Here is a 9,079-nt window from a genome sequence, read left to right on the forward strand (position 1 = left end):
GGTTCAATCTCCATCCTTCATCAAATTCTGTGTCATGGAAGGGAACTGTGTGAACCACATTAATATTCACCCTTTGGGTTGGATTCAGCCACAAGGGGGCAGCTAAGAGAGAGAAGGGATTGATGCCTTGAGCATTCTACACCTCTCCTCTGTTGGTGTCTGTAGGGGATCTCCTCACACAGCCTCTCTGTTTCTAGGGAAGGGTAAATGCCTTCGCCTTTCCTCACTTTAAGGGGAGTGACACCTCCTCTTATCTTTCCATGTCGCTACCCTTGTGGTTTCTCTGTAGTCTACCTACCACTTTGTAGGTAGTCCCTCTATTAATCTTCTTTCAATGTACCTATGCTGATCTGTTTCCTACTGCAATCTGGGAAGATACAAGAGGGCTGGGACAAGTTGGGAAAGGCCTTGCATGCATCGAAAGAGCTCAGATCATATTCATTTGGAAATAGAGAGCCATGAACAATAGATCTTTACACAGAGCTTTAATATAACCCAAAGAGTGAGGCAAACACTTGGGGTCAGTGTAGATCATGTTCTCCCAACCTTTGATAGTGCATCTCATCAATGAAAACTGTTTGAGCGTGTCGTGCTAATATACACATATCCGCTTATTTGTAAATTATATACATCCATGCTTGTATTAGCATGTATGCATTTATATAGTGTAAAATAGAAAAGTAGACATTAAAAAGCACAGAATACAGATAAAATAAACTGTATTTAAAAGATTTAAAATTAATTTTCAATCTTTATCTCACTAAAAACCATACCATTACTGCTCTGATGGCTTCATTTAGGGTCTCGCTAAAATTATAGCCAATATTTTGATATAAACTTAGAGTGATGTTCATTGTCAAGGAGGGTGCATAAAAATCCAAATTCCAGGGACACCTGAGTGGCTCAGTCAGTTAAGCAGCGGACTTCAACTCAGGTCATGATCTCGCGGTTCATGGGCTAGAGCCCCGCATCAGGCTCAGCGCCTGGAAACTGCTTCAGATTCTGTGTTTCCCTCTGTCTCTCTGCCTCTTCCCCACTGGCACTCTGTCTCTCAAAACTGAATGAACATTAAAAAAAAAATTAAAAAAAATCCAGATTCCAAATCATCTTCTTGATAACTTCATGGGCTTCAAAGGTGGGCTAATCTCTTGTCAGATCTAATTATATTATAATGTATTAAACACATAATTTGGCCCACATGATTAAATACAGACCAAGAACCAGGAGTTTTATCTCATCCTAAAAGAAAGACCCAGGGCTTTTGGGGTCTGATCTAAATAAAACTTCAGAACAATCCTGCAAAACAACATTATTTTTACCTTTTTATAATGAGGAAACTTTTTGCAAACATGGAAAGATCAAAGAACTCGCCCAGGAGCTAGTAAGTGTCAGAGAAAGCTTTAGCCTGCCTGTGCCCAGAGAACTTGTCCCTAATCTACCATATGATGCCAACAAAGAAGAGGGAATTTTGGTATGCTTTTATCAGATGGCCTTGATTTTCTCAGTAAAATAGAAGAAGGGGCTTCCTGGACTTAAAAGGCTATGTTCAGATAAAATTGGAGTGAAATGTGCTGATTACCCAGCTGGAGGGCAGAGCACCTTTGAAATTGTTATCTTTGCTCTTCTCCACATTCAAAACAAGAATCTGACATTCTCTCCATACGGTTCACTCTTATTCACTCTAACTCCATCATGGTTTCTCTGTGGTTCCTTCCTCCCCAGCTGGAGCTTTCTTTTGCTTGGCACCAGGTAATTCTCCAAGTGAATACGAGCTTGGATGGGGAAAAAACAAAGAATGCATGTTTCCTTTATTTGTTGTTTTTGGTTCATTGTTTCTGGACCCCAGTTGCAAGATGTTGAGGTGAATGTCACATAATGCCAAGTTCCTAGAGGGGAAATGCTGGGAGATCACTCAAGAAAACATTTAAAGGAGGCCACAATTATGAGATATATAAACCTTGATGAGACTGTCTATTCTGCTAGCTGGGCAGATGATGCTAATATCAGAGTGCTTCGGGAGCTCTGGGCACCATCATATCCAGTCAATGAGTCTTAAGTGTGACCACTCCCTGTCTTCTCTTACAGAGACCCAGCACTCCAGAAGGTCATAACTATTGAAAAGGGTTCAGGGGTGAGGGGATGGGTTGGGGGGGAGGGGTGGCTTCCAGCACAGGTAATAGGAAGATACCAGCTGAGAGGGTAAGTGTGTGGAGAGTGAGGCGGGAACTTGGGTGAATTTTAGAAGAGGAGCCATGGGAATTGTGACCAAGGAGTCAACCAGAAGGGAACAAGATGATCTCTGAGTTACACATGGAAAGAACCCTTCAAATGTCCTAGCTCTTTCCACATGCTGTTATATGCACCTCTAGAGAAGGCTGGTAGAGAAACTAGCCACTTCAGCTCTTGATAAATACATTTTCAAAGATTATCGTCTAGAGTGGGAGAGAAAACAAACAGAATTTGTGCCTGCAAAGTAATTCATAGTAATCCACTGGGATGCCGTGGGAAATTCAAAGCATTATGTTAAGAGTGTGGAAAAGGTAGCACTTCTAATATATTTCCTATTATTTCTGACTGAATAGGTCAAGCAGTAAACACTGTTGAATACTGGCCTTTTATTATGGCTTGAGAAATTTTGGAAAGCATTATGATTCTTTAATAAACCCATAGAGTATAATGTTTCTATGAGGGTGTATACTCATGGGTCTACACACACAAAGGCACACATCAGTGTAACTGGGGACAAAGAGCCACTGCTGTCTTCCTGCAATGGGCTGTCAATCTCCTGCCAGCAATCAATAGTACAATCACTCTGGGCCCCGCATTGGAGAGGCGAGCGGAGGACGGGCTGAGGTGGGAAAATCTGAGTAGTTAAATGCTTTCGGAAAAACCCACTAAACCTTGAGACCTGTCCACTCTCTCCCACATCCAGCCCTCACCAAAGCTAAGCTCTTCTTATATTTAACCCCTGTTGACTCTGTCTTGTGTTTCCTCAGCGGCCACTGTAATACCTTTAATGCGGGTTTTCAACTCCAACAACATACTCCTTCCCACTTTTTCCTACCCCTCCTTCCACCCTGTTCATCACAAATTACTGGCCTCCTTCTCTCATAGCACATGACCTGCTCACTTGTTTTCCTGGGAAGACTTGTTTCTACTTATCTTATGTATCTCCCTTTCAAATTCTTCTGTTTTCTCACCTGTGTCTTCTCTTCCTCTGTCAGGGTGCTCAGTCATACCCCACTGCTGGTCCCATCTCCATTTTCACCAATATCATTTCTTCTAGAGAGTATGCTCGCTTCTTTCCTTCTACTTAAAATATGTTTCCTCTTGAAATTTCAGTTTTATTGTTCCAGCTACCATCTCAATTCATCACTAACCTTTACTGCTGAGGTTTTCCAAAAGCATGTGTTTTATAGGTATCCATCCTCTTCCATGACTCATTGACTCTAGCTCTTTTCATTCTTTTAGCATCACATGTAGAATGGTTGAAGAACAGAGGGGTGTTTAGTTTGGAGAAGTGAAGGCTCAATTTTTCCATGCAATCTGTGTTCAGAGATATAAGGGACTCTCCAATGGGAGAGATTACTTTTCTTACCAGCCTGCAACAGAGAATTTGAATTAACAAGTAAAACCTACAGAGAGGCGAATTCTCAATACAATGTCAGGATGTATTTTATTACCACTGAACTTATCCAGAGATGAAATGGGCTGCCGGTGGGTAGCAGCAGGTTCCTGCTTCTGGAGGTTTTCACATTCAGCTTAAATTGTAATAGAATCGATTTGGGCACCAAATGAGCTCTTAGACTGGATGTCGGTTTCCAAATCCTGAAGTTTTGTGATTATCGTGCAGTCATTTCCAAATATCCTCTCATTTGACCTGTTTGCAGCATAAGCCATCACTGTGTTCTTCTTGTTTTATCTATATACAAACATAATAATGGTCGTTACAAGGATGTTAAGCAACACAGAATGCACAAATGTCTAAGCCCTCCTACTTCTTGCCCATTACTTCCCATGCCGTGTCATTCCTGCTGGCAGCTTGAGTTGTTAGGGAGATATGTAAATATCCTTCTATTTAGCAGCATATGCATCTGTAATAAAATGGACTTGTACTCTATCTGCTGCTTTGCAACCTACTTTTTTCTCACCATGGAATAGGATGGGTCGCCTTCCAGGGCAGTATATGTAGCCTACCTCTTTGTTTTGATGGCTGCATGGAATTCAATAGTTTCAATTAGGGGTGGGCAAACTTTTTCTTAAGGGATCAGAGAATACATATTTTTCACTTGTGGTCTCTATAGGCTCTGTCCTAATTACTCAACTGTGTCGTGTATCATGAAAGTAGCGATACACAATACATAAGTGAATGGATATGCCTGTGTTCTAATAAAAATTTATTTATCCTAAAATTTGGATGTCATAATTTTCATGGGTCATGAAATAGCATTCTTCTGATTTTTTTTTTTGCCATTTAAAAATATGGAAACCATTCTTAGCTTGGAGCTGCATAAAAATAGGCAGTGGGCAAGATTTGGCCCATGGGCTACAGTTTGCCAATCCCCCTACATACGTCATTAGGGAGGATTATTCATTCTTCACATCTTGTGTAGAGTGAGTGCCCTTAACTTAAGTACCTACCTTCTTCACTCCCTCACTAACTTCCCCAAAGGAGGTAGAGTGACTTGATATGATTGGTGAGCTTAGAGGAGAAAGTCAGTCTGTCCTTTCCTCTTTTCTTCCTAGTTGGGAACCAGCTGCCTATAGGGAATGTACCAGCAGGAGGCACCCCCTGGACCAGTACTGCATGATGAGCATTAGTATGAGAATGTCCATTTGCTTTTCTTATTCAGGTATAAGCCACTTTGTCCACTATCAACTTCATCAATAACAAAGGTGATATTTTGGTGTCTAATCTTTCTTGCTTATTTGTCTCCCCCCCCCCCAATTGATTTGGACACGGAATAGACATATTACTTATCAAGTAACTTATTTAGCCATTCCTCACCCCTTTGACACTAACGCTTCCTACCCATTTGGGTAGCCATTCATGATCTAGTCTGTGGACTAAGTCTTTATTCTTTTTTGCTTATCATGCCATGTAATCAAAGGACATGTCTTGTGGGTCTTTCTTTGAAAACCCTCATAGATATCTCTAGAGATGGCCAATGCAATCTCCATACCCTCATATTTTCCTTCTTCTAGATTTGTTGCTGCTATCACCAGCTTAATATTTCTATAGCACATCTTTGAGATGTCAGATACATCATACATTTGCTCAGAAACCTTTAATGAAACTCTATCAGTCATCAGATAAAGAATAATTTCTTAGATGACATTCAAAGCCTTCTGTACTTTGACCCTTATTTATTGTTTGAGTTTTACCTTTCATGATTTTAAAAAAGTGTTAATATGTGTGAGATGTTCATCATAGTGCCTGGCATATAATAAACCCTCAACACACGTCAGCTGAGTTGTTCCATTACTCACACTCCAATCACTTTCCAGTCATAGTGACAACTTGCTATTTCCCACACAACTTGCTTTTATTTGTGTATCTCCTTTTTTTCAAGCCTTTTCTTTCAAGCCATTATCTCTGCCAACTGAAATATTATCCAACCTCCAAAGCTTCCCGGATGAACCTTCTTCTCTGTGCATTATAATCTTATACTTTCAGCACTCAATAAAGGTGAGTTCTTATAGAGTACTATTTGAAGGCCCTGGGACTCTCAAGATGACAATTATGTGATGGAAACTGACAAGTGAGGAAAATGTTGCTACAGAGTGTGTGATGGTTAATTTTCTGTGTCAGTATGACTGGGCTAAGGGAAGCTCACATAGCTTGTAAAACATCATTTCTGGGTGTGTTGTGAGGGTGTCTTTGGAAGAGATGAACATTTGAATGGTAGACTGAATAAAGAAGATCAACTTCACCAATACAAGTGGACATCCACCACTCAACCCACTTAGGAGTTGAATAGAATATCAAGGCAGTGGAAGGGACAATTTAACTCTGCTTCAGCTGACCTATCCATCTTCTGCTTTCTTCACATCAGTGTTCCTGGTTCTTGGGCTTTTGGACTCAGACCAAGATTTAAACCATCAGTTCCCTAATTCTCAGGTCTTTGGACTCAGACTGAATTACGCCACCAGCTTTCCTGAATCTCCAGCTGGCAGACAGTAGATCATGGGATTCCTAGGTCTTCATAAATATGAGCCAATTTCTACACTAAATCACCTCTTATGGCTATCTCTATATATTTCATTGGTTCAGTTTCTCTGTTTCTCTGGAGAACCCTGATTCATATATAGAATGTTAGATGTGAAATAATATAAGTGATTTGCAGGTAAAATTTTGCAAATAGTAGGGAGTGATTCACAAATTACTGTGATGAATATTTATTGAATGCTTATTTTATGGCATGTTTTGTACCACGAACCCCCTAGTGGTTAAGAGTAGAACTGACCCTATTCTCATAAGGAATTTACCATCTGCAGGAGACAGACATTAATCAATTAACCTCACATATGATATGAAATTTAAACTTGGGTGAAGGTACTGCAGGAAGGTACATGGTGCTGTGAGAGGGTAAGATAGAGGAGCCTGACTGTCATGGTGGAGTGGACCTGGAGGGAAATGGATGGGTGAGAGAGACGTTTTAGAGGGATAGCCAGCAACATAGTAGATATGGCTGCCCCCTTCATTCCATCCCCTATCAGGGCTTTCTAGGAGGAACGGGGATTCAGCATGTAGGTATGTAGGAAGAAGGGATTTCAGATTGAGGAAATAATTTATGCAACTGCACGGAAATAGAACACAGCATACTGAATCAGGAATTGCAAGGTATTTAGTATGGCCAAGGTGGAAGGTACAGGGAAATGGTACGGAACGAGGCAGAAGAAGGAGGTAGGGATGACCAGGTCAGGAAGGATCTTGTATGTTAATCTAAGGAGACTGGGCTCATCATGCAGATAGTGGGGAAACACTGACTAACTTGAAGCAGAGGAGTTACAAGGAAGTTGTGTGGGAAATGGCCAGCGGCAGAGGGATGGGACAAGTCTGGGAAAAGGGAGGCCATTTAGATAATTACTACAAAATCCCAGAAGGGAGGTGCTGAAGGCCTGCTCGGAAACTTGGGCATTGAGATCTTGATGTGTTACTTGCATTGAATATTGTCAAAATGAGGGAAAGATTTTGTTCTCAAACTTTGCTGGGAATGGCTTTTGGGATCTAGGTTTTCAGATGAGTTCATCCAAAGATGGGTTTCCACGATTATTTACATTTGGATTTTCCAGTTGCAGACCTCAGAAAGGATTTGAATGTAAGCTACTTATTGGGGAAGTGACCCTAGGAAAGGTTGTTAAGGCAGAGGAGAAGTAAAACAGTGACAGACAGAAAACATCCAATAAAGAATGTGTTAGAGATGAGATTTGTGCGGTGGGCAATTGAGAGTCAATCCCTCTAGGGATCTCTGGAAGGTAGTATAGACCATTCGTCCCAGAATTATCCCATCTAATGGTGCTGGAGCTTATGTGTTGATTCAAAATTCTATTGTTACTTGAGGGATGGCTCTTCTGGACTGCCTGTTTGTAGTAAGAGTGGGCTCCAACCTCAGATACAGCCATAGGCAGTGGGAGGTCAATGGTATTTTTCTAGGCTTCACCCTAGATTTGTGGTCTCACATGAAATAAGTCTTTGAAGTGATCTGAGAAATTCCAGGCACGTTGCAGGAAATTTCTATGTCACAGGAGACTTTTAAAAAAAATCTTTGGCAATCTATCTTGTGGACTCCACTGAAGTGTTTAACACTGGGTACAACTATGGCTCATGTAAGTAACTCCACAGAGTATGGAGATCAATAGTGAGAACATTAAGAAGGCATTTCTTCTGGTGGGAGAGATCTAAAGGCAGAACAGGAGGCACAGGAGGAACTCTCACAGATTACATGTCACTTACGTGCTAGGACAGTGCTAAATAATTTCATATACCTTATCTAATTTTATAAATTTAGTCTTAGCAGCCACCTTGTGAAGAAGTCATCGTGCATCTGTTTTGCAGATGCGAAAATTGAAGGAAACTAAAGCTTGCATGGTAAAGTGATTTGCCCAGTATCACGTAGGATATCGGTTATGTTTGGCCACAATAATGCTGCATAGCAAAACCCACAAACAAAACCCAGTGCCTTAAAATAGTGTTTATTTCGTTCCCCAGTCTGCAGGTTGATGATTTAGGCTGAACTCAGCTGGGCAGTTCTTCCGGTCTGAGCTGGGCTCACTTAACATGCCTGGACATCAGCTGACTGCCAGCAGATTGGGATTGCTTTGGCTGGGATGGCTAGGATATCTCCATATGCTCCCCTCATCTTACATTATCTAGTAGGCTGGGCCGGGTGGGTGCTCATGGCAATGGCTGAGTACAAGATCACAAACTGAAATATGCAAGCACTTGTTCAACCTCTGCTTGCTACATGTCTGATAAAAACCTGTTGGCCAAAGAAAGTCGTATGGTTGGGACGACAGTCAGACCTGGACACAGAATTGAATTAATGTCATCAATCTACCGACTTGGCCAGTAGGTGTCACCTGAGGCTTAAACCCAAAGCTTGGCAGGCTATTTGTTGTGCACCATGATGCTTTGCAAAAGGAAGTCCCTTGTTATCTGAATTGGGCCTAGAAAATATCATTACTGGTTTCAGACAAGGTGCATTTATTTAATTCTTTGCATGTTTGTATTGCTTCCAATTCACCCTCTGACCCAAGATGAATTAGACTCTATTTTTAAATTTTTATCTTTTGTTTTGTAAAGAGAGAACGAGTTAGGAGAGAAGAACTCCAAGGCCATTTTTACTGATTCAAAACTTAATTCAGTGACCACTGGGCTCAAACCTTCCTGATGGACCATGATGGATGCGTATAGTTTTATTTTTCAACAGTCATTTTGATAGTTCTAAGAAGAGGGGTAAGGAGATGAGTATGGTTAATTTGCATTTAAAAGAACTTTCTTAGAGTTCAATATAAAAGGTCAGAAATATTCGTCCACCAACCAAGATAGTGTAGCTAAGGAGTGCTGGGTTTGTTC

This window comes from Neofelis nebulosa, chromosome 8 (genome assembly GCF_028018385.1).
Source record: "Neofelis nebulosa isolate mNeoNeb1 chromosome 8, mNeoNeb1.pri, whole genome shotgun sequence".
NCBI classification, from domain to species: Eukaryota; Metazoa; Chordata; class Mammalia; order Carnivora; family Felidae; genus Neofelis; species Neofelis nebulosa.